The following is a 9,383-nucleotide window of genomic DNA, read 5'->3' as shown; positions in this document are numbered from 1 at the left end:
CTTAAATGCAATCCCAATTAATAATGATAATGGCTAACATTTTTACAGGATATCCTAAAACTCTTCATGCAGTTTTAAGGTGTTAAAGCTTTTAAGATATTAAGACTTTGGGGATGCCTTATATAGCAATTTGAAGTTTACAGTGCATTTTATGCACATTATCTCATCTGAGCTTCAAAAGAACCATGTGGATTGAATCTCCTGTGAGGATGAATAATATCTCTACTATAGATACAATAAAGAATAATATCTACATTAGAGCTATTGTTCATCCCACTTTGAGGAAACTGAAATTTAGAGAGGATAAGTGATTTGTTCAGTCATTTCACCATGTCTAATTCTTTGTGACCCTATTTGGGCTTTTCTTGACAAAGATACTGGTGCAGTTCGCCATTTCCTTCTTTGGCTCATTTTACTGATGAGGAAACTGAGGTAAGCAATGTGACGTGACTTGCCCAGAGTCACAGTTAGTTAGTGTCTGAGGCCAAATTTGAACTCAAGTCTTCCTGACTCCAGACCTAGCACTCTACCCATTGAGTCATCTAGCTGGGTGATACTTGTATGCATAAAGCTACAGAGCAAGTTAGACCATGATGAAGTACACAGCAGAGGCCAACATGGTGACAAGGCAGATCCGAGACACAAGCATGGCTTTTATTGTGGGGTTTGGGAGAGACGAATCCAGGAAAGCTTCCTGGAAGAGTTGGTGTCACACTTGGGCCTTAAAGAAAGGATTTTTGCTCTCTTCCAATCTCTCCTTTTACATCTTTTACATGCCTGAGTAATCTTCTTCATCACAAAGTCTAACCATTTCACTCTCCTGCTCAAAATCCTTCACTGACTCACAGACACATAAATTAGAGCAGGAAGGAACCTTAGAGGCCATCTAACCCAACCTCTCTCATTTTACATTTGAAGAAACTGAGGCCCAGAGAAGTCAATTGGCTTAGACAAAATGATAAAGAGATCTGGGTGCATGTATGATGGAGGTGTAGAGAGGGAGGAGGATCCATCTGAGCACAAGGGATGGGACTTACAGATGAACAGGCTGGAATGGGCAGGATGGGAACATAAGGGGAATAATTAGGAAATTCATTGAGGCTGGAGCAGAAAATCGATGAAGGAAATCTGTAAAGGATAAAATTAGAAAAGTAGACTGTATCAAAGAGGGTCCTGGAGGCCAGACTAAAAGTTTGACATTATGTTTAAGAAATAATGAAGCATCAGAGTCAGTGCAGTTCAGAGGAAAGAAGGAGATATTTTTAATATGAGTTCAAATTTTGGTTCCGTCACTTACTACCTATGTGTGACCTTGGGCAAGTCATTTAATTTTTCTGAGTCTCAGTTTCCTCAACTCTAAAATGAGAGGTTTGGACTAAATGGCTTCTAAGTCCCCTTCCAGATTTGAATATATGAGTCTATGAGTCACTGAAGGATTTCGAGCAAGGCATTGATACGGTTAGACCTATTCATGAGGGAGATTACTCAGGTAGTAATCTAAGAGACTGGAAGTGAGCAGAAGAATCAGGAGGTTATTCCAGTTGAAAAAAACAAGTTGTAATAAGGATTGTAAACAAGATGGTACCAGTGGGAGTGGAAAGGAAAGGAGAGAGATGATAAATATTTTCTGAGATAGACTTTTCAAGCCTTGGTAACAGATTGGATGTGAGGAGGGAGGGAGGGATGGAGGGAAAGAGAGAAAGAGACAGATAGATAGATAGATAGAGAGAGAGAGAGAGAGAGAGAGAGAGAGAGAGAGAGAGAGAGAGAGGGAGGGAGACAGAGAGACAGAGACAGAGGCAGAGACAAAGACAGACACAGACAGAGAAAGCACAAAGATAACACTGAGGTTTCAAGTCTGGGTAGCTGAAAGACAGAAATAAGCAAGTTAGGAGAGACAGGCTTGGGAGGGAGGAAGAAATATGATTGATTCAGCTTTAGACAGACTAAGTTTGAGCTGTTCTTGTAATATCTAGTGGGGAAATACAGCAATCAGTTGGAAATGTAGGTAAAACTTATTCTTTTAACTATTTTTTCAAAGATCCACCTCCTCTCCTTCCCATCTGCCCCTACCCCCATTGAGAAAGAAAGAAAAACAAAATCCCCCGTTGTAAACATGTATGGTCAAGCAAAACAAATTCCCACATCGACCATGTCAGAAAAATAAAAGTATCAGTCTCTACTCTGAGTCTATCAACTTTCTGCCTTAGGAGATGTGTAACCTATTCTATTATGACTCCTCTGGAATCACGGTTGGTCATTATGTTCACCAAAGTTCCTATGTCTCAAATGTTATTGTCTTTACAATATTGTTGTTATTGTATAAATTGTCCTCCTGGTTCTGCTCACTTTACTCTGCATCAGTTTTATAAGTCTTCCTAGATTTATCTAAAGCCAACTCCTTCATCACGTCATGCAGCACAACAGTATTCCATCACATTCAGATGCCATAATCTGCTACGTCATTCCCCGATGGATGATCACCCTTTCCATTTCCAAATTTTTGCCACCACCAGAAGAGCTTCTATTACCTCTATGATCAAATATAAACTCCTCTGTTTGGCATTGTCTTCACAACCTTCCCCTTTTCTACCTTTCCAGTCCTTTACACGTTATTCCTCTTCATGTACTCCAGCTATGCTATCCTATTTGCTTTTCCTCACCCATGACTCCTCTGTCCCATTTCCCTGCCTTTGCACCTTGACTGTCCCCCATGCCTGAAATACTCTCCCCTTCTTGTCTCTCAGAATCTCTGACTTCCTTCAAGACTCAGCTAAAAGTAACTTTCTATAGATGGGCCTTCCATCCATGCTGTATGTATCTTGTATGTACCTAATTATTTATGTTTGTCTTCCCCATTTGAATGTAAGTTCTTTGAGGGCAGGGACTATATTTGCCTTTAAAGGGCACTTAGGACAGTACTTGCCCCATAGTAAACACTTAATAAATGCTCTTGATTTTTTATTTACAGATTTGCATATGGATTCAATGGCCTCTGTGGCCCTCCAGAGGCCTTCTGCCCAAAAGGTAGAAACCAATGAATTAGGTAATTTTTAATATCACTTTCAGTTCTAAATCCTACAATTCTGCAAGTAGACACACAATTAATGTCAAGTCCAGTAGGAAGTTACCACTCCTCTTTTTCTCTCTGGCTGGCTTTGATTTCAGTTATACTTTTATTTTTGTGTTTGACCAATGTTGAAAGTTCTCTGAACATCCACCAACATTGATTTGGTAGCTATGATGTTCACAGCAATGAACTAAGTTGCTAGGGATACAAAGGCAAAAAAAGCTCCCTCGAGGAGCTTACATTCTACCGCACAAATGCATTCCACAGTGTCAAATGCCGTAGAAAGCTCAAATAAAGATGAAAATTGAGAAGATTCCATTGAATGTCACAACTGGAAATTTAATGGTGATCCTGGAGAAAGCAATTTGGGTAGGGTAGAAAGGACAGAAGCCAGAAGGGATTTAAGGAGTGAGTGGCTAGTATGGAAGGGAGGCATTAAGTGCAAAGAACCCTCTCCAGAAGTTTGACATGAAGATACATGTACAGTAAGATATAAATTGTTGATATGTGACTCATAGAATCAAAGAGAGCTGGAAAAGACCTTAGCCATCTAGCCCAACTCCTTTTTACAAATGAGAAAACTGAGTTTCAGAGAGGTTACATAAACAGTGACAGAAATGGGATTTGAATTTTGGATTTCAAACTCCTCTTTCCACTGTTAACAGGCTTCTTCTCATACATAAAATAGCCAGTTACATGGTGCCTCTCCCTCCCCATCATTTATTTTTCAACCTCTTTGCGAAACAATAAAACTGTTCTGGCTGACATACACAGTGGCTGGTAGAGTGAATTTTCTGACCTAATAGGCCTCTGTCACCATTTCTTTTCTTCCTCTTCAGAGGGATCAAGGGTATGATCGCCTCTTTTCTTTGTCTTTTATTGTCTTCTACTCAGTTCCATCTCAAGAAATGGTCCTCCCCCCCCATTTAAACACGTGTTTTCTTCAATTCCCTTCTTTTTTTCTCTCAGACATTGCCCTCTTCTCTTCATTCCTTTTATGAGTCACAAATGTCATTGTAATTATGGTTAATTACCACAAGAAGTTTTATTGATGTGCCTGTATCAAAGAAAAGGAAAGCCATGAATTTTGAAGTGAAACAAGATAGAATAACTGACCAATGCTACTCTACCCTCAGAACCTCCACAAAAGTCTCTACCATTTCTTCTTCTATTTAAACTTGCTTTTCCTCATCAATATGGGGGAGGGGGGATCTTCAGTTTTACTGTTTTGTTTAATTCCGAATAATACCAAAATAGTTTTTGTGGCTATTTTTTTCATTGCAAATGTACAGATAGTTACCAACATGAGTTAAAATAGGGGATTTTTGTGGGTTAGCCTGGGTCTATAACAATCATTCTATAATAATTCTGTGGGAGAATGTGTTCCAAGTTCCAGACAACCAATTTGGCAACAAAATTTTTAGAATACAACCCCTGGTAAATTGAGGGTTGTTTGTACTAATCAAAAGCACAACAAGGCAACCCATGGGTCCAATGTTATTTAAAAATATATATAATAGTGGTCCCCAAACTTTAAAACTATGAGAATCCCTTTCTAATGCCAACAAGTTTTCAGGTACCATATGACAATAGTTGTTGGACTTAAGTAAAAAGCAAAACAATAGTGCTAGATGTACATTTGGATTTGAATGTCCTTTGCAATAATACCCTGGTTCCCAATGGTCCATGACCCACAGGCTGAGAACCCTTGATACAGAAATAACTTGTAAGGAGAAGTCAAGAGAAATGTGACCTCTCCACACACACATATTCAATCCATCTGGAATATTACCTTATATGTGGGCAAGCTCTTTCTGAGAAAAAATATAAAAATATAAAATGAAATTCAGATAAATACATAAAGGGAAAATCAACATGATTGAGGGATTTTCTTGAGAGTCGAGTGGTAAAGGGTGAGATAGGAGAAGATTAAAAATACTGAAGAAGGTGGCTGAATGCTGATTAAATAAAATAAGGATGGGAATGTCTTCAGTGATGCACAAATTGAAAGAAGGCAAAAGAAATTATGTAACTCTCTGTGCAGGCTAAAGGAAATCACGTAGTCCCCTGCATGAAGGGAATGTATCTAAGTCCCCCCTACAGTAGCCAAGAAAGTAAACTTGGGGTCATTTAGCAATTTCTTTGGACAAAGAAACATGCTTACTTCATTTATCTGAACATTTCAAACATTCAGGGAGCCTGAAGGAGCCCAAGAATTATCTCAATATTCTACTTCACCTTACTAGTATTGATCTGATCTTTGAGTAGACAGGAATGAAAAAAGTATACTTTTAACTTAATTTCAGAAAGTAGGGAAGAAAATGGAAGCTTGCTGATGATAAAAATCATTTTATTGTAGATAACTTTTCTGTTTTCTATAGTGGAAGCCTCAATGTAGGTACTGTTCTAGAATAGCATTGGCTCTGGAGTCAAGACGACATGTATTAAAATTCTGAGTCTGGTGCTTACCATCTGGATGACCTTGGACAAGTCACTTAACCTCCTTAAGCCCCAGTTTCCTCATCTGTAAAATGAGGAGGTTGAAAGGGGTTCTTTGTCATGGACAGTCTGAGAAATCTATGGAAACTTCCTCAGAGTAACATTTTTAAGTAAATAAAATTAAATACATCAGATTACAAATTAAAACCCAAACAATTATACTGAGTTAAAGATGTAATTTTTTCCCTTGAATAAGTTCATGAAAGCCCTAAAATCTATCCACAGAGTCTGTGGGGAATCTATGGACCCCAGGTTAAAAGTCCCTGGCCTCAGTCGCCTCAGAGGTCCCTTCCAGCTCTACGTCTGAGAGTCTATGATTTAGAGCTCAAAGAAATCAGTCATAGAAATCACCTAATCTAGTCCCTTCATAGTATCGATGAAGAAACCAATATCCAGACTTGAAATGACTCACCCTAAGTCCCACAAGTAGGAAAGAGTAGTCACAAGTCAAATCCAAGTCTTCTGATTCCAAATCCAACTCTCTTGGGAGTTCAACATGCTAATGGTTGGGTGCTAGCCACGTAGGCAAGAAAATAGGATGGCATTTTAGCATGTGGTGAATCAAAGAAAACCAATGGTGTTGAAGAAAGCTTAGCCTTAAAATTAGCTTACTCATCCCCATTTGAAAATATTGCCAGACGTCTACTATTTAATGGTGTCAAAAAAATCATAAGAAGCAACAGGATCCACATTAGAATGTAAGGTCCCTTAGAGCAGAGATTGTCTTTCTTTTTATTTTTATTACTAGTAATTAGCACAGTGTTTGGCACCTAGGAAGTGATTAATAAATAATTATTGGCTGACTGACTGACCTAGAAAACTTGTAAAGATATGGGGTCCCCAAATCCTTAAGTCTTATCTTGGATCTGCTTCTTGCTACATAGTTTTAGGCTCATAGTGTTTATTTCCTAACCTATAAAATGAAGATGATACTTATGTGCCTCCCATGGGTGTCTAGGAATTAACTAATTAATGATTGTGGAGATCAACATAAGTGGCAAGTCATAGATTTTAAATATGACAGTAATTATAATCATGGATATTATTATTACATAGCACCCACATGGAAGATGAGAATATTTTGGTGAGTTTCACTTTTACACTATTTATATAAACTTGGAATTATTCCCTAGTTATGGTACAATCTCTAGTACAATGCTAAGCAGAAGGGACCATTGATTCTGCCATGTTCAGAAATAATGAGTTGCCATGTCTTTGAGAAGTCTCACTCTTGAGGATTACACAGGTAGCTTATAACTAACTGTACTGAAAAACACTGGTAAGGGGGGGTGCAGAGTTGGCACCATTTACCTTGTGTTCCAGATGCCACAACAAAGGTCTTTGTGCCCCTTACACTATCCTCCAATTTAAAAAAGAAAACTTGTAGACTTCATGATTCACACCAGATGCTAGTGGAGAATTTGTAAGTACATGTCAAACCTCTATTAATTCATACATTGACATGATTGCACATGTATAACCCATATCAAATTGCTAACTGTCTTAGGGAAGGAGGAGAGGATGGAAGGAGGGAGAAAATTTGGAACTCAAAATTTTTTAAGTGAATGTTTAAAATTGTCTTTAAATGTAATTGGAAATATAAAATACTATTTTTTAAAATCCACATATTGCAGGATAACAAGTACATTACCCTGGATGTATAATATAAGTCACTCAGTTTATGCAAGTTCAGAGCTTGGTCTGCTCTTTTGCGCTCTCCTTGGACATAAAGATTTTGTAGCACTATTCTATCTAATGACCACTGGACCTTTCCATCTGGCCTGCAGCTAAAGCCTCCCCAAATAGAAGATGAGAACCTGGAGAAAGGAGGCTGTTGTTATTTTCTGTTTGTGTTTCCAGAACTTAGCACAATTCTTGGCAAAGAGTTGGTGCTTAAATGATTTTATTTCATTTGTTTAAAAGATTATGGCATGAGGCAGCCAGGTGGCACAGTGGATACAGTACTGGCTCTGGATTCAGGAGGACCTGAGTTCAAATCCAACCTCAGACACATAGTCACTTAACCCCAATTGCCTCACTAAAAAAAAAAAAAAAAAAAAAAGATGATGGCAGAGATATGATTATTTAGCAGTTTGGGTTAAAAAAAGAGTTTGGGCGGTGGTCTAGTGGATTACAAATTCAATATGAATCAACAGTGTGAAACAGTAGTCTAAACAACTAATGTGATCTTGGATTACATTAAGAAAGGAAGAGTTTCCAGGAACAAGGAGGTAATGGTAATGGTCCCTTTGTGTGCTGCCCTGGTCACAGCTGGACTACCATGTCCAGTTATAAACCACAGTTTAGAAATATGTCAATAAGTGCTGAAGAGTGCCCAGCAGAAGACAACCACATAGCCATGAGGTGAGGCTACATGGGGATGGGCTGAAGGAACTGGGCACATTTATCCTGGAGAAGACTCAGGATAGCTTCATCAACGATTTAAAGGATTGGCATGGGTGAAGAGGGATTAGATTTGTTCTTTTTGGCCACAGAGGGCAGAGCCAGGAGCAATAGGGGGGAGGCCGCAAAGAAAAAATGTTGGTTTCATATCAAGAAAAGCTTCCAAAGAATCAGAGCTTTCTGAAAGTGGAAGGGGTTACTTGAGGAGGTAATGAATGGATGCTCTCTTAATAACACTCTTCATTGGCTACTGTTGCTGTTGTTTGGACGTTTCAGTCCTGTGCATCTCTTTGTGACCCCGTTGGTTTTCTTGACAAGGATACTGGCGTGGTTTGGTGTTTCCTTCTGCAGTTCATTTTACAGATGAGGAAACTGAGGCAAACAGGGTTAAGTGACTTGCTCAGGTCATAAAGCTAGTAAGTGTCTGAGGCCAGACTTGAGCTCAGGAAGATGAATTTTCCTGAGTCTAGGCCCAGCACTCTACGCGCTGGAACACCCCCAACATTTAGCAAATCTTTGTTACAGGAATTCCTTTCCTTTCTGGGTTGGACTAGGGGGCCATGGATGTCCTTTCTGACTCTAAAACGTTCTGATTCAATGAAGTAGCGTGGTCCCTGCCATCAACGAGCTGTCTGCTCTGTAGAAATTAGCCATTTTTGAAAATAATTAAATCATGGGGTGGGGGAAAGGGGAATGAGCAATTAGTCCTTAGAGTACGTGTAATATGCTCTACCTGCTGCAAATTTATGTGGAGGCTCGGTGAGACTGTTCCCAGAAATGAGTGACGGAGGGGCCCTTTCCCTCTGCCACTTCAGAGCAGGTTCAGGTGTTCTCTGACTGTTCCGTGTCAGCCTACTGTGTGGTGATGAAAAGCCTTTTAATGGCCTGCTGAGTGCAAACGCAAAAGGCTTACTAAACAAATGAATTCTCTCTTCTTCCCTGGTGACCAGTGAGGCAAAAACTCTTGTAGGTCTCCAGGTTGCTGGAGAGAGATCAGCTATGGCAGTGGCTGGCTGCTGCCAACTGCTGCCTTATCTCCCCACCTGGCTTCCATGTGGCCACGATCACGTGCCCTTGTTGTTTATTTTGTCCTTTTGTGTTTATTCTATCCTGATCTCAGATGGATGAATAATGAGACATGGAACACACTAGATTAGGAACTTCAAAACATGAGAAGAACTATCCAAAATGCCCTTAGTGACCAGACTGGCTCAGTAGTCAACTAAGCCTTTTTACCATCACTGAAAGCTACCTCCTAACACCAAGGGCCTTGGGGACCTCTAAACTTCTGGTTTCTCTTTCCATGATCATTGACTGACATTCACCGCAGCCTTGGCTTAGACTTTCCTTTCAAAGAAGCACCTTGCTGCTGCTGCTGCTGCTGCTGCTGCTGCTGCTGCTGCTGCTGCTG

This window comes from Vombatus ursinus, unplaced genomic scaffold, assembly GCF_900497805.2.
Source record: "Vombatus ursinus unplaced genomic scaffold, bare-nosed wombat genome assembly UNPS02014799.1, whole genome shotgun sequence".
Classification (NCBI taxonomy): domain Eukaryota; kingdom Metazoa; phylum Chordata; class Mammalia; order Diprotodontia; family Vombatidae; genus Vombatus; species Vombatus ursinus.
The sequence above is the reverse complement of the archived record's forward strand: the minus strand, read 5'-3'. Positions refer to the sequence as shown.